Source organism: Pseudophryne corroboree, chromosome 4 (genome assembly GCF_028390025.1).
Source record: "Pseudophryne corroboree isolate aPseCor3 chromosome 4, aPseCor3.hap2, whole genome shotgun sequence".
Taxonomy (NCBI): Eukaryota; Metazoa; Chordata; class Amphibia; order Anura; family Myobatrachidae; genus Pseudophryne; species Pseudophryne corroboree.
Genome location: NC_086447.1, coordinates 447,946,066 through 447,971,395, shown reverse-complemented (window position 1 = coordinate 447,971,395; position 25,330 = coordinate 447,946,066).

The window sequence follows — 25,330 nt, the reverse complement described above, 5'->3', positions numbered from 1 at the left end:
AAAAATATACCATAGTCCTGTGCAGTTTTCTATGTATAATTCAAGTGCACAGTCTGGAACCTGATCCCTAGAAGAAGAGATGGGGCCTCCTAGGCAGTGGGGCCCACCGGGGGTTTCCCCTGTGGGCCAGTCCAACCCTGTGTATAAATATCAAAATAGCAACCACATCTGAATTAGGCCAACTGTGCAGATGCACCGGCTGGTTCGTTCACTCCTCCATCGACGATAGATCACTCCAACATCGATGGCTTGAGCAAGTCCTGGTTCACGCAGATTGAACTATGTAACTTTTTCTAAATATGACCAAGCAGGCCCATGGCATACCCATTACACACACACACGGTCTCCACTCAGATTCACAAGTGCTTTGCAGTATTATATCTCAATCATTGTGATTTAGTTTTTGACTGATTATGTGATTGCAAATGCATTCCATACGTGCGCAATATGGGATTCCGAGGATATTCATGCATGCACAGTAGCAAAACATCAGCTAACTGGAAACAAATTGTCATTGCATTCAAATATGAATCAGGCCCAATGATACAAAAGGCATACATACTCAGTAAACACCTCTTCCTTATCCTTTTCTTCTACAAGCAATTTTATGTTATTTTTGCTTTGACTATAATTCCAACACTTGAAAGCCCACAGTTATATAAATAACTGTTAATAATAATTTTACTGTAATACTTGCTGCCTACTTGAATCATATTAAGTGCTTAGCAATTCGTACAATTTATGTGTTGCACATCTAAGGGAACCATATTTAGATCTCCCAACAGAATTACTTTTTTTTGAACAGCAGTACAAAAGTACAGATTTTAAATGGTTTTCTATAACAAAAGACTACTTCTAAGATAATAAAATGCAGAAGTCTTCTTAGTTGCATGTTCCAAAACATCCTTAATCTTCATATTGCTTCCCCTATTAGTATGGTATCCAATAACAAACTATATATATATGTAACCCTGGTTAGGGTTAATAATATTTTGACTGTGTAATATATAGTTACATTTCAATATATTATAGATAAAAAGGCCTAAATTCCTATATTTACACTGATATACTCATATATGTATATTGTTTAAACTAAAATGTATATACAGGTTGAGTATCCCATATCCAAATATTCCGAAATACGGAATATTCCGAAATACGGACTTTTTTTAGTGAGAGTGAGATAGTGAAACCTTTGTTTTTTGATGGCTCAATGTACACAAACTGTTTAATACACAAAGTTATTAAAAATATTGTATTAAATGACCTTCAGGCTGTGTGTATAAGGTGTATATGAAACATAAATGAATTGTGTGAATGTAGACACACTTTGTTTAATGCACAAAGTTATAAAAAATATTGGCTAAAATGACCTGCAGGCTGTGTGTATAAGGTGTATATGGAACATAAATGCATTCAGTGCTTAGATTTAGGTCCCAATACCATGATATCTCATTATGGTATGCAATTATTCCAAAATACGGAAAAATCCGATATCCAAAATACCTCTGGTCCCAAGCATTTTGGATAAGGGATACTCAACCTGTATAAAGGTGCACACTGTATTGTTTTCAGTGGCGCTTATATATGTAGAGATGGTTATGTAAAGGAAAGCTCATGTATATACACATTGTACTTTGGTGGCCAGTGACTATGGGGTCTATTCATAGAGCAGTGAAAAGCCCTGTTGTGCGCTAAACAGGGCTTTTCTCTGCTCCCTCTAATTCATGTAACATAGTAACATAGTAACATAGTATCTAATGCTGCTTTCAGATCGCAAATGCCGGATCCCACCCGGAAAGAGAAACATGTCCTTACCGTGTGGGATCCGGCATTTGCTCTTCTTTGCTGGCTTTCCGACCCGGCAATATACCGGGTCGGTTGCCATAGCAGCGGGGGGCGCAGCAGCAGCAGGGGCGGGGGTGAAGGTGGCGCTGGGAGATAAGCTCATCTCCTGCGCCGCCTCTCCCTATGCTGTGAATGGGAGCCGTGTCACATCGAAACGGCTCCCATTCACCGTGCACCTGACCCGGTATTCAACCCGGTATTAACACTTCTTTTTAACCGGGTTGAATTACCGGGTCAGGCGACCCGCTAATTCGGCAAAAGTGCTTTCACATCGCACACTGAACCGTTTCGACACGGCAATATGCCGTGTCGATACCGGGTTATTTGTGCAATGTGAAAGGGGTATAAGGTTGAAAAAAGACAATTGTCCATCGAGGTCAACCTATTTGTGGTCTCCTATACAGGATTATTTGGTATCAAATTTTGACTGATGCTGATGTCTGCCGTTACGTTTTATCCCTCTTTTTTATAATAACTATAGTGCGTGACTATGCACCATAACCCTGGATATCCTTATCGATTAGGAATTTATCTAATCCATTCTTAAAGGTGTTGACTGAGTCCGCCATTACAACTCCCTCAGGCAGGGAATTCCGAACACGTATCGTCCTTACCGTGAAAAAGCCTTTACGCCGTATTGTGCGGAATCTCTTCTCCTCTAACCTGAGCGAGTGTCCACGAGTTCTCTGTGTTGATCTAACCAAAAACAGGTCCTGCGCAAGATCTGTGTATTGTCTGTCAAAGTCAAAAATATTACATAGAGAGAACATACAAACTGCACACATTTAAGTCGCTATACTTGCAAATATGCGCAGCGAGCACAGCAATATATGGTAACACACGCATTTACACGGACATGGCACAGAGATGGATTCGACACTTATTTCATACAGTACATAATTATAATAATATCAAGCACCAGACATCATGGAGATTTAAAATTAGCTAATGAATTAATGTCATGAATGTGTATTATTTGAACCGAACCAGATAAGCCCGTCATGTTTACTATTGAAACAAGCACATTGGTGTGTAGATTAATTTGATACTTGTTGTGAAGTTGTGGGACATTGCAGCGGATAGATATGATTATATGTATAAAAGCTGAAAATCACTTTGTTAGAACAATGAATGATACAGTTCAGGGCTGAACCTGATCAGCATATACAAAGGAAGAGAGACCCCTCCCCCAGGAACTAGTCACAGGAATGTAGTTCCTGGCTAGAGTAGAGGTCAGGGTTCAGTTGCTTGTGAACTCAGAGAACAGATGTACTGTAGCTACACTCAGAACAAAGCTCTCAGAAGCATGGCTGGATCATCACCAGGCACCTTACAAAGGCTAAGTATCATAATCTCAATATCACATGGCTGATTGGCATAGAATAGTTTAAATATGTGTTTGAGGTAGAGTAGTTGTGGAGTGATTAGAATAGAGTGGTTGGTTTGGAGATACAAATGGCTTAAGATTAATGATGCTTGTACAGTTGTGTGATTGTTATGTGTTGGTGATAATACTCTATGAAATCTGTAATGAATTGGAACAGTAGACAATCTGTAGCATAGTATTCCTGGTATACATTTATGGATGGTGATTTATAACAGATTATAGTAGTTTTACATGATGCATCTTGCTGAAGGTTTGCAGTCAAAACATACTTCCTTTTGTTACTGTAGTCATGTGCTTGTAGCAATGGCAGGCTGATATGTGTGGTTACATTGTGATCTGGTGATTCATATAACATGGACTGTATGCAATAAACAAAGTTTGTTTGGAATGTGAAATTGAATAAGATGGTTCTAGGAAGTTGTTTGGAATGTGAAATTGAATAAGATGGTTCTAGGAAGTTGGATTGGAATGTGGAATATAATGAGTTGGTGTGTAGAAGATGGCTGCTGCTGGGGGTTTTCCCCTCCCCCTTTCAACCATGTGTTGCAGTCTTTGGAATCATGGGAGTTTTCCCAAAATGGAGTCTAGCTTCTGTCCCATGCGGTACCATTGTGTTGTTGCTGGGTGATGTGTATGTAGGGACAGCCAGTATGGGTAAGCTCAAGTATACTCTCCACAAAGATTCTCAGCATTGACTAACTGCGCAGCGATTGTTTCTCACATGTGTAAGTTCCTCTGCAACCATATTGTCTCTTATTTAATGTTATAAGCCATTCTCTCTCTCCTTCCCCTTTTAAAAGTAATTGTGTCTTTATTGTATTTTATGTGTAGTAACTTGGTTAGATATTCTATGTTATTTTGGTAGTGTATAGCTTGTATTGTATTATTCTTTTTGAACGTTCATTCTCTCACTAAAGGCGTTAGAACCTTAGACCGGTATTTGATTATTATAAATGCATAAAGGTTTCTCAGAGCGTCATAGTCGCTCATACAGCTTTTAAGCTAACAAGGTTACACTGCATTACATCTACACATTATCACTGCACAAATGTTTACAGTATAAGTACATTCCTTAAGGTATAGTTAAGGGCGTACCCTTGCGGTACTTTTTGCGCCAATTGCGTACTGTGTCTCTTAACCTTTTAAAGTGTTTTAAATAGGACAAATATTATAGACATTGTCATGTCCCATTATATATTTGTAGATGTTGATCATGTCCCCTCTTAGTCTCCTCTTTTCCAATGTAAACATGCCTAGCCTTGCAAGCCTTTCCTCGTATTCCAGCATCTCCATGCCCATAATTAGTTTGGTCACCCGCCTCTGATCCTTTTCTAGCTCCAGGATATACTTTTTGTAGTATGATATCCTTTTTGTAGTATGGTAGTATTGTAGCGTCTTACCACCCCTCTAGCAGCTGTTTTCTCTACCTTGCTCCTGTCCCCGCAGCTGAATCGCAACACCATTCTAATGAATGGTGATTGCAATTCATGTAGGCATGGAAAGCTGTGCTTTCCGCTTCACCCCTGACTTTAGTTTTGCCATTTCAGGATGGCATAGACTAGCAGCAGAATGTTCTCTGATGCCAGCCAATCAGAGGAGACCAGGGCATATGCAATTATGCATATGCCGGGTCTCCTGACTGCCCGCTGCTGCTGCCCTGATGACTACTCACTGCTCTCCCTCCCCCGCCACTGCTAAAATGTGACCCGACATATACATATGCCGGGTCATCTCCTCCGTGCTGCCCTTGCTCAGCTGTTTGTCGGCTTCCCCCACGCTCCCCCGTGTCCCGCCGCCGCCGAAGGTCTCGTTTCCTCGGCGCATGCGCAGATGACACCTGGAGGCAGGGGGGACACTGCACATGTGCAGAAAACCCCAGCCGTGGTATGAAGAGAGAAGACTGGAGAAGCTGGGATCGTGGAACAGCCAGATACCGCATTGCATCAGGGAACAGGTAAGTATTAATGAATTGCATTGGAAATATGAAAAAAAAAACCCTGAAATAAGAATGCGATGTTTAGTGAAAAGTTAAACATAAACATCGCATTCTTATATGAATAGACCCCTAAGGGAGATATTTAATTAAACATAATTATCTCATAAAAGCTGGAAAATTTGATATTTATGTTTTCTGGAGATAAATATCTCATCTTCAGTGACAGTTGCAGCACAGTCCAAAATTCAAGCAGGGTGGCCAACTGCCAGTGAGTCCCAAACGGCAATGTCTGGCAGTGTTTGGGGTGGCATTTAGTGTGGCTCCCCTATTTGAATTGCGGACTGCGCTGCAACTGCCACTGGTGAGGAGATATTTATCTCCCATCTCCAGAAAACATAAATATCACATTTTCCAACTCTTATGAGATAACTATGTCTTATTTAATATCCCCCTTTGGGAAGTTTCTAGCAGCCTCATGAGCCCACAGGTGTCAATCAAACTAGCGTGCTTCCTTAACGCAAGCTGTCTGCACGAGCCAACGGTGGAAAACTGACCCATCGTGCTTGACAATATAAGTCATGTGACCTATTTCAGAGGGTTATATAAGAGCTGTCAGCAGTCCCTCTCTCCAGTGTTCCCCACTTCCCCTTGTGTCCTGAGTGGCAGCCAAGCTGTAAACATGAACTGTAAGCTGGCTGGCAGGCACAGGTGGCAGACAGGATGAAGCCGGTGAGAGAGTCCATGGTGGCGAAGAGGAGGCAGCGAGTGGCGGTTGGCCAGTCTGTGTTTCCCACTTGAGCCTACCTTTACACTCCTTGAGCTTCCCCTGTATAAAGGGCTGTAGACAGGAGGTAGCCGGGAGCGGTTGGAGAGAAGCGCCAGTGAGGGGGAAGCCAGCATCTGTTTACCTACAATTGATGGCTGGTGGTCTCCCTGATGGCCCAGCCAGTGATCACAGGGACTAGGAGCTGGATGGAGGCTGAGCTGCCCAGGTGACAACACCAGCAGCTAGAGAAGCAGGCAGCACTGGGTAGTGGCCAGCTCGACTCATCACCAGGCAGCACGTCTGGTTGGTAAGAAACTTAAACACACTGTACACCGCATTTGCAGTATAGACTTCAGGGATAGTGCTGACATACCTTTTACCCATTGCAATCATTATCAGCATTTCCAGGGATTCAATGCAGTCAGCACTGCAGTGTGACTGTGTGAGTGAAAACTTCTACCTGTTACCATGACAATGTAGTGAGAGCTGGTGAAGTGACAAATTTAAGAGCACAAAGCACTGTATACCCACTAGTGTTCCCACTAGTATGCTATGTGGGCAGGGCACAGAGTGTTCCCACTAGTGTTCCCACTAGTCTGCTATGCGGGCAGGGCACAGGGTTTGCGGGGGCTGTGGTTCACACTAAAGATGTGCGGCTGGCACTTTTCATGTTTTGGTTTTGGTTCCAATTCCACTTTTGTGTTTTGGTTTTGGCTTGGTTTTGCCAAAACCACCCTTTCGTGTTTTGGTTTTGGTTTTGGATCTGGATGATTTTTGAAAAATAGCTAAAATCACAGAATTTGGGGGTAATTTTGCTCCTACGGTATTATTAACCTCAATAACAATAATTTCCACTCATTTCCAGTCTATTCTGAACACCTTACACCTCACAATATTGTTTGTAGGCCAAAATGTTGCACGAGGTTGCTGGATGACTAAGCTAAGCGACACAAGTGGACAACACAAACACCTGGCCCATCTAGGAGTGGCACTGCAGTGTCAGAAAGGAGGGCAGATATATATAAAAAAGGCCCCAAACAGCACATCATGCAAAGAAGAAAAAGAATTGCAATGAGGTAGTTGTATGACTAAGTCAAGCGACACAAACAATTGACCCATCTAGGCATGGCACTGCAGTGTCAAGAATTGCAATGAGGCAGCTGTATGACTAAAGGCCAGTACTCATTGGCAGATGTGGGGAGAGATGTGTGCTGAGCGAACCACTCAGCACACATCTCTCCCCCCGCTCAGCACAGCGCGATGTGTGCTGAGCGTGCGAGGGGAGACGTGGGGGCCACTCATTTCACCCAGCGGGTGAAGTGAGCGACCCGCTAGATTGGCCTGCATGCAGGCCAATCTAGCACCAGCGATAGCGATGCGCGGGGCTGCGCATCGCTATCGCTGTGAGGGGTACACACAGAGAGATCACTGCTTAAAATCTAAGCAATCTAGTCAGATTGCTTAGATTTTAAACAGCTATCGCTCCGTGAGTACCCCCCTTAAGCCAAGCGACATAAATAATTGGACCATCTAGGCGTGGCTCTGCAGTGGCAGACAGGAGGGCAGATATAAAAAAAAGGCCCCAAACAGCACATCATGCAAAGAAGAGAAAGAATTGCAATGAGGTAGTTGTATGACTAAGCCAAGCAACACAAACAATTGACCCATCTAGGCGTGGCACTGCAGTGGCAGACAGGAGAGCAGATATGTAATAATAATACTCTAGCAGTGGACATATAGCAGCAGCATATACCACTGTGACTGCCTGGTCACTGGATTGACTGATGGCCAGGACACTACCACTGGTCTGATGCAGCACATCACAGCAATACTGTGATGGACTTGCTGTTGTTGTTGTTGTTGTTATTATTATTATTATTATTATTATATGGCAGCACTGGACATATAGCAGCAGTGTATACCACTGTGGCTGCCTGGTCACTGGAATGACTGATGGCCAGGACACTACCACTGGTCTGATGCAGCACAACACAGCAACACTGTGAGGGACTTGTGGTTGTTGTTGTTGTTGTTGTTGTTGTTATTATCATCATTATTATTATTATACTGTAGCAGTGGACATATAGCAGCAGCGCATACCACTGTGACTGCCTGGTCACTGGAATGACTGATGGCCAGGACACTACCACTGGTCTGATGCAGCACAACACAGCAACACTGTAAGGGACTTATTATACAGCAGCACTGGACATATGGCAGCAGAGGACACCACCACTGTGATTGGTCACTGGACTGACTGATGCACAGGACACTAGCACTGGTCTGATGCAGGACAACACAGATAATTATACAGCAGCACTGGGCATATGGCAGCAGATGACACCACCACTGTGAATGGTCACTGGACTGACTGATGCACAGGACACTACCACTGGTCTGATACAGGACAACACAGCAACACTGTAAGGGACTTATTATACAGCGGCACTGGACATATGGCAGCAAAGGACACCACCACTGTGACTGATGCAGCACAACACACCACCACTGAACTGATGCAGCACAACACAGCACCACTGGACAGCACTGGACATATGGCAGCAGAGGACACAACCACTGTGACTGGACAGATTCAGCACAAGCCACGGACACTGATAGATGGAGACACGTCCTCTCTGTAAACTCTCCAATGCCGGAGAGAAAATGGCGGGGATGCGCGGCTCCTTATATGGAATCCAAATCCCGCAAGAATCCGACAGCAGGATGATGATGTTTTGCCTCGTTCTGGTTTCCGAGTCAGGCGGGAAAACCCGAGTCGGGCTCGGAACCGGGTTCAGAGCGTGAAGTTTGGTACGGTTCGGTTCTCTGAGACCCGAACCCACTCATCTCTAGTTCACACATGCACAAAATGGGGGTACAGTGCAGCCATCATCACTATAGGAACAGGAGGCCTCCTCGATGTCACTATGGGGGCAATCCCCAGCCATCAGCGTCACTGATGGGCGTGTGCGCTTCCCCCAAGCTCTTCCTTTAATGTGTGTCTATTCACGCAGCGGCACGGAGCAGGCAGGCTGTTTTAGCAGGGGCAAGGCACATTTTGCCCTTTAAAATTCAGGCAATTGCTTCATGGGATGGTATGTATGTGTAAGTGTGAGTGTACAAGTAGGTTTTATTAAAGTTATACTGTCTAAGGTCTGTGTGCTGTGTTTATTTTAATATTTCTTTTACAGGTGGAACTACAGGTACCTGCGAGCCCTTTAATGCCCCGCATGCTGGTACTTGTGGTTCTCCAAATACAAGCATGCAAGGGGAGGCTTGCTGGGACCTGTTGTTCCAAAAGTAAAAGACAATATTTTATCTATTTTTTACACTTCACAGCCCAGGAATGCCGGGGACATGCCCTGGCCCTCGGGTGCCGGGAGCAGGGGGGGACCAGTTGAGGATTTGATGCTATTGCCGCAGGTACCAGTATAAATATCTCCTCTGGCTGTGGCATTATCTCCTTGACTAGTGGAGCCCAGTGCTGGTTCAAAAAAAATACGGGCGACCCCTATATCTCCCCCTCCCCCCCGAATTTTAACAACCAGGACCGGTCAAAGAGGCTGGTGCTGGTTGTTAAAATACAGGGGACCACTAGTTATTTTTTCCCCCTGTACTTTAGCAACCAGGACCGGCTCAAAGAGCCCGGGACTGGTTATGCTTTGGGGTGGACCTGCATGTCTTTCTTTAACACTTTTAACTATTTAAACACTTTTGGGTGGCAATGGATGACTTCTTTCATGGCTTAGTGCACCAACCAAGTATCTCGCATTCTGGTTGGTCAAAAACAACTTTTCTGTGCCAAAAATCGCATGTTTTCTTTACTTAAAAATGCAAAAAGTCACCTACGATTTGCGTCTCACCCTTAACAACCAGAACCTATTACATTTGCAATTTTCGGCATAAAATTGCAAGCTTTTAAAATGCAATTTGATGCGATTTTTAGGTCACATGAAAAATCAAAATCATCCTAGTTGTAAAGGGAATACAGCTACAGGTCAGCTAGAAACCAAGATAGAGTCAGCAGGAGAACTGCTTAGAAATTGTTAAATCTGCAGCCACTAAAACAAATGACACAATAAAGCAATAGGGCCTGGGACCTGTTGTGCCACGAATCTACAGTGATCAGAGTTCCTGTATGACATTGCCTGTGGTGCCATGTTGCTGGAAAGGGAGCCACATTCGGTCATGCATTCCCAGAATTGGTGAGTGACAACCATTTTGTTTTAGCATCTTTATCAGCACCTTCCCCTAATGTAAGACATTCCTGCTATTTAATATGTTACGCAACAGGACTGCAACACACATTGGAGCCCAGCAGGCACACCTACCACCAAAATAAATGACATGGGTTGCCAACATACAAGAAACCTGTTTAAGATCTATACAATTCTTGGTGATTGGGAGATCTAGTCAGATTAGAGTCGCAAGTGAATATTTAAAATTCCTAAGGCAATAAAAAACAAAGCTGCACTTACTGAAGAGACAGTTCATACATTTTTGTGTTAAATATAGTAGAATTACGGTCACGTCTGAGGATTCTTGTGGATCCGGATTTGGGGAAGATGATTCTGGTGCACTTGGCTCTCTGAATAACAAACGAGTGGGACGGATGAAGGTCTTGCGCATTTATTACTTGGAGTGGTTTAACAGGGTTTGCCAAAGACAGTTGAATAGAGATACGACTGTAGGTTAGCGGGTGGCTGAGGATACCGGAACCGTGACCTAGTACTTAAAAGGAGGAATTCCGAAGGCTGGTTACTGCGGCGTCCGGTACAGGTAGCCAGGTAGGACACGGGAACAGAGTCGGCAGTCTGCGTAAGACTATATCAGGAGGCTTGGGTACTTTGCGGTAAACAAGAACCTGACACTGGAGATGCTGCGGGAGCACAGAGAACTATCTTCACAGATACTGTGAAAGACGTTGCACTGGCAAATTACCTCCTCCAGGCCTTCCTGTCTTATAGCAGCTGCTCGGAGCCAATTGGCCAGAGGAAAGTGATAAATTGGTGAACTGTGGGCAAGACAGGCTTTTTGCCCACGTCCAAGATGGTGCCGCCGGAACCCGACGCCGGGAACACAGCCCAGTCTGTTCACAGAAATCTTGGCTCCACAGCAGCACTGCTAACCCCTGCCGGAGGGACATGCTGCCAGTCTGCAGAGCCGCCATCCAGTGCCCCTGCCTGTCCTCCCGGCACACCCCGCCCGGCGCCAGCAGCCCGCACCTCCACCAGCTGGACCTCTCCAAAGGGACCGGACATGTAAGAGCTGGCTCCCCTGCACAGTCTCCCGCCGGACCGTGACAATGACATTTATAGTAGAATAACTAAAGTGACTGTAATATGTGAAGTGTGCTGATATTAAAGAAAATTATTGCACAGAATTATTTTATTGTAGAAAATATTTTGAATGATACAGTATAACTAAAAGGAGTCTCAACACGATTAGTTACTTTGTTCTTCCTTATTTAAGTTACATTACTGTGTCATTATAATTATAAATAAAGTAAACCTTTGTATTATTGGGGAAGGGTTCCCTTACCGCTCTGCTGTGGAAAGAATAAAGAACCAGCAGTGTCACTAGAGGTGTTGTACCAGAGGAAGAGTAAGTCACTTCTAACTCTGTAAAATATAAGGATTTTAAGTAAACACTCCACTTAATCCACACTGTTCTTTTACTCACGCGGTTGAGTGTCACAATAGCCTGGTCATTAAAATGTTACAAAAGTTTTTGGTCATTATGAAGTTTTATTAAAGTAGGTCATTAGACCCTATCATTATTGCTGTGTGAAATGTTGATATGGTTATGAATGTCATTATATTAATTAAGTTAGAAAAGAAACGAAGACTGTGGGAGAAGGAGACCCATGGGTAAACTTGCTGGCCTGAAGTGAAAAGTTATACAGATACAAGAATCATGGGACTGGTGCCAATAAAAGATACTTATAGATTGATGCTTTGGGTGAGTTTTAAAATCAGTCACTTTCCATAGAGGAAAGAGATAAGAGCCAGCTCTGATATCAGCTTCCTGGCTTAGCAGCTGAGTATGCTAATTAAAAGTAATACTATAAAGAGACATGTCATTATTATTACATTAAATGCTATAGTTTTACGGTGAGCACCTGGTCACTATTACAATACAAATAGGGCTCTATAAAAAAAAGATAACTTTGAAATTCATAATTATTGTATAACACGAAGTATCTTTCAGAGTAGATTATACGATTTATTTATGAAAGGGCAAATCGTTTTTGCAAGTAATAGGGATAATTTTTGTATTATCCAATATACAGTATATTAGGGATTACTTAGGGCATTAACCCTGCCAGTAGTGCCCTTGTATAGTAAAACCGCCCTCCCACCCATACTTAATAAAGAGACGGCATGTAGTCTCATGAGGAATTGGCGTGACCACACACTAGTACTCCCAATTCAAATTACGCCACACATTAGCATAATCTTATTCACAGTACACAGCATGTAGTGCCCGATTCATATTACACCATATTGTGTCCATTAAGTGTCCCTTATTCACGTTACGACACACAGTAGTGCCCCTTTTTCACATTATGTCACACAGTAGCACCCTTTATACATGTTATGCCACACAGCAGTGCCCCTTATACACAGTGCCTACAGTAGTGCTCCTTATACACATTGCCCACAGTAGTGCCATGTATATACATAATGCCCACAGTATTTGTGCCCCTTACACATAAAGTCCACAGTAATAGTGCTCCTTATACACACAGGGCCTAATTCAAGGTTAGTTGCAAAACAACATTTTCCTCTAATGGACAAAACCATGTGCACTGCAGGTGTAAATCTGAGTTGTCAGTCATCCAAGGAGCACAGTAAACATTTTTTATCATCAAAAAAGCTGTGACAGTTGGCTCCGTGAATTGCAGACACTCCCTTCGATAGATTTATGTGCAAACCAAAGCAGAAACACTGGGGGTAATTCAGAGTTGATCGCAGCAGCAAATTTGTTAGCAGTTGGGCAAAACCATGTGCACTGCAGGTGTGGCAAATACAACATGTGCAGAAAGTGTTAGATGTGGGTGGGTTATATTGTTATGTGCAGGGTAAATACTGGTTGCTTTATTTTTATACAGCAATTTAGATTTCAGTTTGATCACACGCTACCCAAATCTAACTCTCTGCACATGTTACATCTGCTCCACCTGCAGTGCACATGGTTTTGCCCAATAGAGGAAAATTTAGTTTTGCAATCAACCTTGAATTAGGCCCTTAATGTCCATTGTAGTAGTTCCCCTTACACATAATGCCCACAGTAGTAGCGCCCCTTACACATAATGCCCTCAGTAGTAGTTCCCCTTACACATAATATCCACAGGAAGGGAGAGGAGTGTGTGTGTGTGTGTGTGTGTGTGTGGGGGGGGGGGTGCTGAAGACTGAAGCACCTGCCTCTGCTGCCTGTCAGTCATAGAGGGGCAGCGGGGAGGATGGGGGTAGGGGAAGCAGAGAGGGACCTCTTACCTGATATGGGAGATCAGCGGGTGGACTGGAGACTGAAGAGCCATGCTTCACGCTGCTGGCGCTGCTGTCTGTCATGCAGTTTAACAGGCACAGCGGCAGCCAGCAGCAACAGCGGACAGTAGCAGGATAGCAGAGCGGTGAGAGTGTGTTGTATCGGCCCTGACAATAACGAAATTATTACAATAATAGAATACATTTTTTTCCATTATTCAAACTGAAGCCCAAATCCAAGACTAATACAGCAACATTGACTCTTCTCAGGACCAGTATGGCGAGAGGAGGGGAACATAACTCAACTGCCCTGGCAATATTTTTTACAAATAAATTGCTATTAGTGTTACAATATTAGTTATTGCTGTAAAGAGGAACACACATTTATTGATAAAGGTACCCTTATATTTTGTTCCGCAGAAAACATGCTATTGGGCAATAGAAATAAATGAAAGGTTTCCAGACAGGATACACAGAACAGAATACTTACAATGAGCCGCAGTATGTATGCAAGCAGATAATGTAGAGAATTTTTTTTTATTTTTTATGGTATCTGCAAACATCTATCGATTTCACTATGACCATACTATTGTGTGGCAATGGAAAATCATTTAAATGTATTAAAAAATTATAAAAACACTTTTGTGGCTTATCATTTCTTCACATTTCAACATTTTTTTCTATGGTTGTGTGCCTGTCACCGTCTTGGGATTTGGTTTTGGTACTGTATTTTTTATTTATTTTTAGAATAATCATAAAAACAGTAAAATCACAGAATTTTGGCCTGTTTTTATTTTGTCCCAATGGATTACAGAGGATAAATACTATAAATACCACTATGCTACAGAAAATTAGGAGGCAATCATTTTAATAATAATACTGCTGACAACATAATTAATATATGAAGCGCTATTAAGAATTATTAAAGATATGTCAGCACTATTAAGGATTATGATATTGAGATCTATATTTTATTACCCTAGTACCCACTAGCCAGGGCTACCTAGAGGGGCCCAACACTACTTTAAAATTGGCTGGACATCCTTTAGTACAGCGATTCACCCCAAAAGGGTTACGTATCAATAGATCTACAGTAAGAAGGTCTACAATCATTAGGTCGACACCATATTGTGGACACATGAAAAAGTCAACTTGGAACATGGCTGACACATGAAAAGGTCAACAAAACATTTTTGTTTGTTTTTTGTGTTTTCGCCATCTCAGCATGTGGACCCCAAATTAGCGTACTCTGCTCTGCTACTGCTGAAGTTGGCCCAGGTTACTATTTCCAGTTGTAGTCCACATGGATTGTAATGTATGAAAAATTTGAGAAAAGTGAAAAAAACTAAATTAAATAATTAATGTCGACCATGAACCTGTTGACCTTTTGTACCTGTCAACCATAAGCATTGTCGACTTTTCATAGGTTGACCTAATGACCATGTCAACCTAATGTATGTCAACCATATGGTGTCATCCTATTGATTGTCTAGATAAGGCATTCCCAACCGCGGTCCTCAAGGCACACCAATGGTACAGGATTTAGTGATATCCAGGCTTCAGCACAGATGGTTAAATCAAAATAACTGAGGTACTCATTAAGTCACCTGTGTTCAAGCCTGGATATCACTAAAACCAGGACTGTTAGTGTGCCTTGAGGACCGAGGTTGGGAAACACTGGTCTAGATACTGTAGATCTACTGACCAGTGACCATATACCCCACAAAAGGCCTACTTTTCATTTTCCCTATCAGGATGCAAGATAGTTCAAAGCTAACACAGTTTGCGCTATCTGGCATTTTGCAAACACCTTGTTTCTATAGTAATTGACTCTTTTTTTTTTGTACTGCAAATGTGAATGTAGCTCTCTTTGTATTTTTCACATAAAAAATGGATTAGCCAGTGGCATATTGATAATGGATTCAGGTGTGCAGTGTATATACCATGGACTCCTGAGTCAAGGGAGCACAAAGCCAACCAGAGCAAGATATTTAAGTGTAGCTTTAGGTGCCATGTGTACAGCTCTCTGCAAAAATATGGCACTTGCATCTCTGCAGAACATAGCAACGACTCTGGCATCAGTTTCTGTGACTTTTCTATATTTTTCTCAGACACAGGACCCGCATTTCCAAAGCTGTGCCGTGACTGCCTCCATACAAAGCATCACAAATATAGCACTGTTTCCTGCACAGAAGAGAGTAAAGATTTGGGCACACTTTCGTATCTTCTGCACAGGCGACAGCTCCATATTTCTGGTTTGGAGGGGGCACAGAGATATATCCTGGTTATGGGGACCCTCATTTTTTAAAACTTCACTGGAAATGTCAATTTCTAATATGGTGCTTTGTAAAACTGTTTTGGTGACAGTTTTTATGTAATTACACTCTAAATAAATGTGGATGCTTTGAAATTGACGGCCACCCACTCTTCCCCCAAGAAAATTGGCGGTTTAACAGACTGGTCTGTGATACTATCCCCACTTAGAATGCTAAGAACAATAATATATAAGCCCTAATCATCTGTAATGAAGATTGGCTCTGCATTCATAAACAAATACATGTTTTATTGCAAATAATGAAGTTAAAACAGTAATGCCAATTAGGAGAAGTATATAAGACATTTTTCTCCAATGAGGGATTACAGCTAAAGCATCAAACACAGGAGGAGCTTACTGGATGATGATTTTATGGATTTAAGACTTTTAAGTGAATGGCACACTCAGGTTTATTACATTGTCTTATAAACGGACAGACATACTGTATGATAGAGATAAATATTTTTAACCTAAATATATATCTCAGTTTTAGCTTGTATTAGACATTGTATCTTTGTAATAGTCAATGGTAACAAAAGCAACTAGTAAAATAATAACTTAAGAGAGAAGAGGTCAGGCTGCAGGAAGATTGTCACTATAACATACGTGGGGGATGATGCTGGGGTGCATGAAACGGAGCAGAAGGGCTGGCCGATGCCTCTTGAGCTCATTGGCTTCTGGAAAATTACCTTCCATCAGCAGCAGGTGTATGTTTAAAAGAGGCAACACTGTGTCAGGGAAGGCCCATGCAACGGGTATGGGACTCCAGGTCGATATAAAAAAAAGGTCGACACACCTTAGGTTGACACCTGAAATAGGTCGACGTGGACAAAAGGTCAAAGTGAACAAGATCAACATGGAAAAAGGTCAACATGAGTTTTTAATGTTTTTTTGGTGTCGTTTTCTTTGTAGAGTGACCGGAACCCCAATTAGTGCACCGTGTCCCCTTGCAGGGCTCGCTTTGCTCACCATGCTTCGGGCAAGGTGACCTCGCTCCGCTACCACTGCGCTCGGCACAGGTTACCATTCCCAATTGTAGTCTATGTGGATCGTAAAGTATGAAAAAGTTCAAAAAAATTTAATAATTTAAAAAAACTCACGTCCACCTTTTTCCATGTTGACCTTGTTCATGTCGACCTTTTGTCCATGTCGACCTATTGCAGGTGTCGACCCTAGGTGCATCACCCAATTGGTGTCGACATAAGGTGTGTCGACCTTTTTGGTGTCGACCTGGAGTCTGGATACCCATGCAACCACTCCATGCAATAGAATGCTTACTAAAAACTAAAAACTGAATAGCGGAAAATGTTTATGATTGGCTTAGCAACTATTGAGGTTTCTCGTTCGTTCATTCATTCATTCATTCATTCATTCATTCATTCATTCATTCATTCATTCATTCATCAATCATCATGTTGCAGGGCTCCTATTGAACAGCTCACATTAAGGCTTATGATTTATTACATTATTCTTGCTGGCCTACCATGTAAATTTTTCTCTATTAAAGTGATGAATGAGGCATGTTTATGTGTCTGATGCAATGGAATAGTACTTTATTATCCCTTATAGCTATACTATGACTATTAAGGCGGCATATTGTTTTATATTACCTTTGCACACACAGCACGAGAGTGCCAGGAAGAGCCCTTGTTTAAATGGAATTAAAATATATATATATATATATATATATATTTTTTTTTTACAGTTTATCAGTCATTAAATTAGGAAATACATGAATATTAAGTAGCATGTTTTCTGGGATTTAGCAACCAATGGAATACTCCTTGGATTGATGAAAGGCTCTAATTAGAGGCCGCTGCATTTATGAATGGCCATATTGATTTTCTAATGCCCCCTACAGACTCGGCGATCCGCCGCCGAGCTGCCCGATTGCGGAAATGGCCGATGGGCGACCCGGCGGCGGGGGGATGTGACGGGGGGAGTGTCACCCAGTGCCATAGCAATGCATGCTAATATGGACGAGATTGTCCATACTTGCCTGCATGTATAAGCGACGGGGCACCAACGATGAACGAGCGCAGGGCCGCGCATCATTCATTGTTGGTGCCTACATACTGCATGATATGAACGAGTTTCATTAATTAATGAACGAGAACGTTCATATCGTGCAGTGTTATCTGCCAGTGTGTAGGGCCCTTAACTCCCAGTCCTACTGCAATCCCGCTGCAAAATTGACACAGTTTAAAACTGCTGCATGTATCACTACACTGAATATATTAATAATAATTGAATTAAAAAAACCACGAACACATTCTCATTCACCAAAGCAAAATATTTTCTGTTATTCACCGCTTTATTGCTCCGATCCATATATAAAGTTCCTCTTAGCTTCATGCAGGCATGCTGGAATCTTGGCAAAAAACAAACAGATGGAGCAGTAACTATCAAGGTCACGTTGCAAATAACAGTTCACTGCGGGTCACTGCCATGGAAATGCATTGGAATGCTCTAATTAGTCAAAGCACGTGTCTTCCCATGTATCGGTTCACAATTATGCAAATATGCCCTTACGTGGCACACTTTTTGTCACACGCCAGGGGCAGCGGCCGCCGCGCTTACCCCTGCGTGGCTGCTGGTCCGTTTGGCGTTCCTCGCCTACGGCGGTCCTCGAGTCCCGGCGTCTGGCTGGCGCGGCTCCCGGCGGTTCCCTGGAGCGTGGGCGCCGCCATGACAGCCGGCGTCACGTGGGCGGGGAGCAGGTGATGTCACAAACTCGCTTCACCAATCCAATAGAGGCGGGAGATTCAAAACCGGACGCCGGGCAGAGCCTCGGCGCCTGAGTATCGTCTCTTTTCTGAAGTGGATGCCAGAGCTCTCGTACGCAGTGTGTTTCCCAGCAGCTATACTCCAGTGCATCTAACATTCAGGGTGCCTTCCTGCAGCACAGTCTCCAGTGATCCGAGCAACTAGTGTGTTCCTCTGCAGTGCAGTTGCCAGCGCTCCCTGGATTCAGCAGGCCTGCGGGCCGAACCAACTTTAGTGTTTCCAGCGTTCAGTGTCATTTACCTTCGCTCACAAGTTCCTCATTCATCAGTGTTCTTAAACATCGCTCACCAATTCTTCAGTGTCATCTACCATCGCTCACAAGTTCCTCATTCGTCAGTGTCCTTAAACATCGCTCACCAATTCTTCAGTGTCATTCACCATCGCTCACAAGCTCCTCATTCATCAGTGTCCTTAAACATCGCTCACCAATTCTTCAGTGTCATTCACCATCACTCACAAGTTCTTCATTCATCAGTGTCCTTAAACATCGCTCACAAATTCTTCAGTGTCTTTCATCTTCGCTCACAAGTTCTTCATTCATCAGTGTCTTTAAACATCGCTCACAAATTCTTCAGTGTCTTTCATCATCGCTCACAAGTTCTTCATTCATCAGTGTCTTTAAACATTGCTCACAAATTCTTCAGTGTCTTTCATCATCGCTCACAAGTTCTTCATTCATCAGTTGAACATTGCTCACGAATTCTCCAGTAACTTTTTGACATTGCCCACAAGTTCACTTTCTTTCATGTGCCGCTGTACTGCTCCCTTCCCTTAATAAAGTTCCTCAGCATTCTTTCACCAAACCTAACTATCAGAGTCTTGTATGAGGAAATCCTATATCTGACCATCCCTGCTCCGACCCACCTGTGGTTCCTTTTCCCGACCATCGGAAGGACCCCCGAGTCCACAACATCCCCAACCCAGGTCAGTGACAGTATTCTCAGGACACCTGGACCCGGGGGTTCGGAACCCAGGGGCAAGCGCCATCCAGGATCTGGTTTCCCGAGGTCAAAGTCAGGAGACGGCACAAAGCCAAGTGATGCAGTATCTCCAGGAGTTATCTGGTCGGCTGGATCAAATTCAGGCTTCTCTGGCTTCAGTAGTTCCGGCTCCAGCTCCAGTACCCGCTCCTGTGGTTGTCCCTAGTAATGTTCAGTCCCTGTCTGGAGCCAGGTCACGCCTTCAGCTTCCCACTCCTTCTCGCTATAATGGGAATCCAAAGAATTGCCGTGGCTTTCTCAACCAATGCGAGGTACATTTTGAACTTCTCTCATACAACTTCCCCACAGATCGGTCCAAGGTGGCGTACATTATTTCCTTGCTTGAAGGTTCAGCTTTGGATTGGGTGTCTCCATTATGGGAGCGTTCTGACCCGTTGGTTTCCAGTTACACCAATTTCATCACGTCATTCCGTAGGATCTTCGATGAGCCCAGCAGAACGACCGCTGCTTCCTCGGATTTGCTCCGAGTCCGACAAGGATCCCGTTCAGTGGGACAGTATGTGATTCATTTCCAAACCATAGCCTCGGAACTGCGCTGGAATAATGATGCTCTCCGGGCTGCTTTCTGGAATGGGCTCTCTGACGGACTAAAGGACGAACTGATCACTAGGGACTTGCCAGATTCCTTAGAAGAGTTGATCTCACTCTGTTTAAAGGTGGATCTTCGTATGCAGGAACGAGGTGGTGAACGTAGTCGGACAGAACGATCCAGATTCCGGTCTCTCCTGACTAAGCAAACAATCACCCCAAGTCCAGACGAACCTATGCAAATTAATCGTTCTCGGCTGTCCCCGGAAGAACGACAGCGCCGTCGTGAGGGTAGACTCTGCCTCTACTGTGGAGCTGCGGATCACTTTCTCAAGTTTTGTAAGTCCCGTCCGGGAAACGGGCAGTCCTAGCTTGTTCCGGAGGAGTCGAGTTAGGGGTTACATCTAAACCTTCTCCGACAGTGGACTGTTCACTCTCCGTGTCTCTGTTTTCTGGGTCTATAGCCAAACCTGTTAAGGACCTGCTGGACTCCGGGGCTGCAGGGAATTTTGTTTCTCTTTCTTGCGTCCAAAAACTGGGTTTACAGTTACAATCCGTTGAACGACCTATTACGCTGACTGCCATCAATGGTACCCAAATTTCTAATGGTCTTATTTCAAGTCACACAGTGCCAATCAAACTGCAGGTTGGAGCTCTACATCAAGAACATCTGGAGTTCCTAGTGATTTGGGAGATGCCTCACGATCTGGTTCTTGGTCTTCCTTGGCTTAAAGTACACAACCCTCACGTCGACTGGAAGTCGTCACAAGTAGTATCTTGGAGTTCATTCTGTCATTCTAATTGTCTCACTCCTGTCTACCCGCTCCGTGTATCTTCCAAGTCGGAGGAGGAGCTCATTCCGGAGGTCTATCGGGAGTTCGCAGATGTGTTTTCGGAACAGGCGGCCGATCAGTTACCACCCCATAGACCCTGGGACTGTCCTATTGAGCTCATCCCAGGGAAGATGCCACCCCGGGGGCGCATTTACCCTTTGTCATTGCCCGAGACCCAAGCCATGTCGGACTATATCAAGTCTAATCTGCAGAAAGGATTCATTCGCCCCTCTACTTCCCCGGCGGAAGCAGGCTTCTTTTTTGTGAAGAAGAAGGACGGAGGGCTGAGACCATGCATTGACTACCGCGGCTTAAATGAGATCACCATTAAGAACAAATATCCTTTGCCGCTCATCACGGAACTATTTGATAGGGTTCGCGGAGCCCATGTCTTCACGAAGCTCGACTTAAGGGGAGCTTATAATTTGATTCGTATTCGACAGGGGGACGAATGGAAGACGGCCTTCAATACCAGGGACGGGCATTACGAATATCTGGTAATGCCATTTGGGCTCAGTAATGCCCCTGCCGTCTTCCAAGGTTTTGTGAATGAAATCTTCCGGGATATGTTATACCTAAGTATAGTGGTATACTTGGATGACATTCTGATATTTTCTAAGAATCTCACGGAGCATAGAATTCAGGTCAAGGAGGTACTTCTTCGTCTACGAAGGAATCATCTCTATGGTAAGATCTCCAAATGTACCTTTGAGGTTCCTTCAATTCCATTTCTTGGTTACGTCATCTCAGGTACGGAGCTTCGCATGGATCCGGAAAAACTCACGGCTATTCGGGACTGGACTAAGCCTCTTTCTTTGAAAGCGGTACAAAGATTTCTGGGTTTTGCGAATTACTACCGGAAATTCATAAAGGGATTCTCTACCATTGTGGCACCTATTACTGCTCTAACCAAAAAGGGGTCGGACCCAAGTCACTGGTCTTCTGAAGCTGTAGCAGCGTTCGCCCAGTTGAAAGCAGCCTTTATGTCCGCTCCGGTACTCCAGCAACCGAATTTTTCAAAACCATTCTTCTTGGAGGTCGATGCTTCCTCGGTCGGCATCGGTGCCGTGCTTTCACAGTACTCCTCTGAAGGGAAGTCACATCCGTGTGGTTTCCATTCTCACAAGTTCTCTCCTGCTGAACGAAACTACACCATCGGAGACCAGGAACTCTTGGCAATAAAATCTGCCCTGGAAGAATGGAGATATCTATTGGAAGGTGCTAAACACCTAATTACGATTTATACCGATCACAAGAACTTGCTGTATCTCAAGACCGCCCAGTGCTTTAATACCTGTCAAGCTAGATTGGCGCTCTTCTTCACTCGATTCTCGTTTGTCATTAAGTACCGGTCCGGGACGCTTAACACCAAAGCTGATGCTTTATCTCGTTCCTTGACGGCTTCAGATGAGGAGAATTCCGTTGGAAAGGCTTTGATTCTCAGTCCAGTTTCTATTTCGGCAGCTCCCACCGCTTTGGGTCCTCCTCCTGGGAGAATGTCTGTACCAGCTGAATTTCGACCGAAGTTGTTGCAGTGGTCTCATACCTCCAAGTTTTCCGGTCATCCTGGAGTTCAAAAAATGTGGGAGTTTCTACGAAGGTCATACTGGTGGGACACTATGAAGAAGGACATACAAGATTATGTCAACTCATGTCCTCAATGTGCTCAGCACAAAATTCTTCGTCTGCCTCCTGCAGGGTTGCTTCATCCACTGTCCATTCCTAAGAGGCCTTGGACCCATATCTCTATGGACTTTGTCACCGAACTGCCCCTCTCCAAGGGTCACAATACCGTCTGGGTGATTATTGACCGCTTTTCTAAAATGGCACATTTTGTTCCTTTGACCGGGTTACCGTCAGCTCCCAAATTGGCTTTATTATTTATCCGTGAACACTTCCGCCTGCATGGGTTACCTCAGGAAATAGTCTCTGATCGGGGGGTGCAGTTCACTGCAAGATTCTGGAGGGCTCTCTGTTAGGCCTTACAAATAAAACTTAAGTTTTCATCTGCCTACCATTCTCAGACCAATGGGCAAACTGAACGCGTCAATCAAGATTTAGAGACTTTTCTCCGAGCTTATCTCTCTCCTTCGCAAGATGATTGGGTGGAACTGTTGCCCTGGGCCGATGCCCATAATCATTTGTATCACTCTTCCACTGGTGAGTCCCCATTCTTCATTAATTATGGATTCCATCCTCAAGTTCCAAAATTACCCGTCTGTCCTCCAGAAGATGTTCCTGCTGCAGCTTCTACTCTTTGGCACTTCAGTCAAATCTGGAGTAGGGTTCATGTTAACCTCAAGAAAATCTCCGTCCGCTACAAATTCTTTGCGGATAGGAAGCGACGGGCAGCTCCCCAATACAAAGTTGGTGATAGAGTATGGCTCTCTACCCGCAATCTCCGTTTAAGAGTGCCCGCTATGAAGTTTGCCCCGAGGTTCATTGGTCCTTATCCCGTGTTGCAAGTTCTAAACCCGGTTGTCTGCAAATTGGGTTTGCCTTCCCACTTTCGGGTACCAAATTCCTTCCATGTTTCTCTCCTTCGTCCCCTTATTTTAAATCGGTTCCATTCAGTGTCACCTAGGCCAACTTCTGTAGAGACTGAAGCCGGAACGGAATTTGAAATTAAAGTTATTCTTGACTCTCGTTATCTTCGCAAAAATCTGCAGTACTTGGTAGAATGGAAGGGTTATGGCCCTGAGGAGAGGAGCTGGGTCAAAGCTACTGAAGTTACGGCCCCCCAACTGGTGCGGATCTTCCATTCCAGACATCCAACAAAGCCCGGGAAGTGTCCAGGGGCCACTCCTGGAGGAGGGGGTACTGTCACACGCCAAAGGCAGCGGCCGCCGCGCTTACCCCTGCGTGGCTGCTGGTCCGTTTGGCGGTCCTCGCCTCCGGTGGTCCTCAGGTCCCGGCGTCTGGCTGGCGCGGCTCCCGGCGGTTCCCCGGAGCGTGGGCGCCGCCATGACAGCCGGCGTCACGTGGGCGAGGAGCAGGTGGTGTCACGAACTCGCTTCACCAATCCAGTAGAGGCGGGAGATTCAAAACCGGACGCCGGGCAGAGCCTCGGCGCCTGAGTATCGTCTCTTTTCTGAAGTGGATGCCAGAGCTCCCGTACGCAGTGTGTTTCCCAGTGCATCTAGCATTCAGGGTGCCTTCCTGCAGCACAGTCTCCAGTGATCCGAGCAACTAGTGTGTTCCTCTGCAGTGCAGTTGCCAGCGCTCCATGGATTCAGCAGGCCTGCGGGCCGAACCAACTTTAGTGTTTCCAGCGTTCAGTGTCATTTACCTTCGCTCACAAGTTCCTCATTCATCAGTGTTCTTAAATATCGCTCACCAATTCTTCAGTGTCATTCACCATCGCTCACAAGCTCCTCATTCATCAGTGTCCTTAAACATCGCTCACCAATTCTTCAGTGTCATTCACCATCACTCACAAGTTCTTCATTCATCAGTGTCCTTAAACATCGCTCACAAATTCTTCAGTGTCTTTCATCATCGCTCACAAGTTCTTCGTTCATCAGTGTCTTTAAACATCGCTCACAAATTCTTCAGTGTCTTTCATCATCGCTCACAAGTTCTTCATTCATCAGTGTCTTTAAACATCGCTCACAAATTCTTCAGTGTCTTTCATCATCGCTCACAAGTTTTTCATTCATCAGTGTCTTTAAACATTGCTCACAAATTCTTCAGTGTCTTTCCTCATCGCTCACAAGTTCTTCATTCATCAGTTGAACATTGCTCACAAATTCTCCAGTAACTTTTTGACATTGCCCACAAGTTCACTTTCTTTCATGTGCCGCTGTACTGCTCCCTTCCCTTAATAAAGTTCCTCAGCATTCTTTCACCAAACCTAACTATCAGAGTCTTGTATGAGGAAATCCTATATCCGACCATCCCTGCTCCGACCCACCTGTGGTTCCTTTTCCCGACCATCGGAAGGACCCCCGAGTCCACAACATCCCTAACCCAGGTCAGTGACACTTTTTCTTGGCCTACTATAGAATGATCATTCCTTCCCCTCTCCCACCTTTTCTGTTACGGTTGATGCTAGATTCAAGTGGCCTAAGGGACCTTTTACATCAGGGGGAGGAGCCACAACACAAGGGGGAGGAGCTAGGCCAGCAGGATAGTTCCTCTACTATCCACGCCACCAACTATTACCTTTAGTAATCAGGTGGCAAGCGAAGTGGAGCGTAGCGAGCCACCGAGCCCGAAGCGTGGCGAGCAAAGCGAGCCCACGAGGGTACTTTTCGGGTACCCTGTTCGGCCGTAGCTCCTTCCCCTGGTGACGTGTCTCCTCAGCTAGTAACGTCAGAAGGTCCCTTCTCCCACTCCGATTTAGAACCAACCTTTCTGTTACAGGTGATTATCAGATTAATGAAACTGCACATTTAATGCTTATTTAATGCTAAACAGACTCAGCATCAGCACTATTAT